Source organism: Lagopus leucura, unplaced genomic scaffold, assembly GCF_019238085.1.
Source record: "Lagopus leucura isolate 7727_CA_CO unplaced genomic scaffold, USGS_WTPT01 Super-Scaffold_100018, whole genome shotgun sequence".
Classification (NCBI taxonomy): Eukaryota; Metazoa; Chordata; class Aves; order Galliformes; family Phasianidae; genus Lagopus; species Lagopus leucura.
Genome location: NW_024962272.1, coordinates 12111043 through 12111618, shown reverse-complemented (window position 1 = coordinate 12111618; position 576 = coordinate 12111043).

Here is a 576-nt window from a genome sequence, read left to right as displayed (position 1 = left end):
TCTTGGCTCGGTGTGTTTGTGCTTGCAGCTGATGATTTGGAATTTGAGATGACAGACATTTAACAGCTGGCCTGGGAATATTTACCAATTTGGGGCTATGATTTGTGAAGAGCTCTTTTGAGTATGCTCTGAAGGGAAGAGTCTAAGGCATCTGATACTGAAGACTGCTGCTTTATCTAAAGTTGGGGTAATGCAATAAAATACACTGCTGTGTGACTCTGAATAGCACTTGCTTGTATTTGTGTAGTTGTGGGCATTGTCACTGAATTCCTATGAATATTGGTTTGAATGATCTTTTGATGGTAATTATAACTTCAGTTTGTTTAAAAAAACATTGCTTGCAAATGGCTTAAAATTACTAGCTAGAATAAAGATGCTAATCAAGAAGCTGGACACGAGCCAGCAGTGTGTGCTTGTCGCCTCAAGGCCAGCTGTGTTCTGGGCTGCATTAAAAGAGGAGTGGCCAGCAGGGAGAGGGGGGTGACTGTCCTCCTCTACTCAGCTCTTGGGAGGCCCCATCTGGAGTACTGTGTCCAGGCCTGGGGCCTCCAGCACAAAAAAGATGTAGAGCTCTTG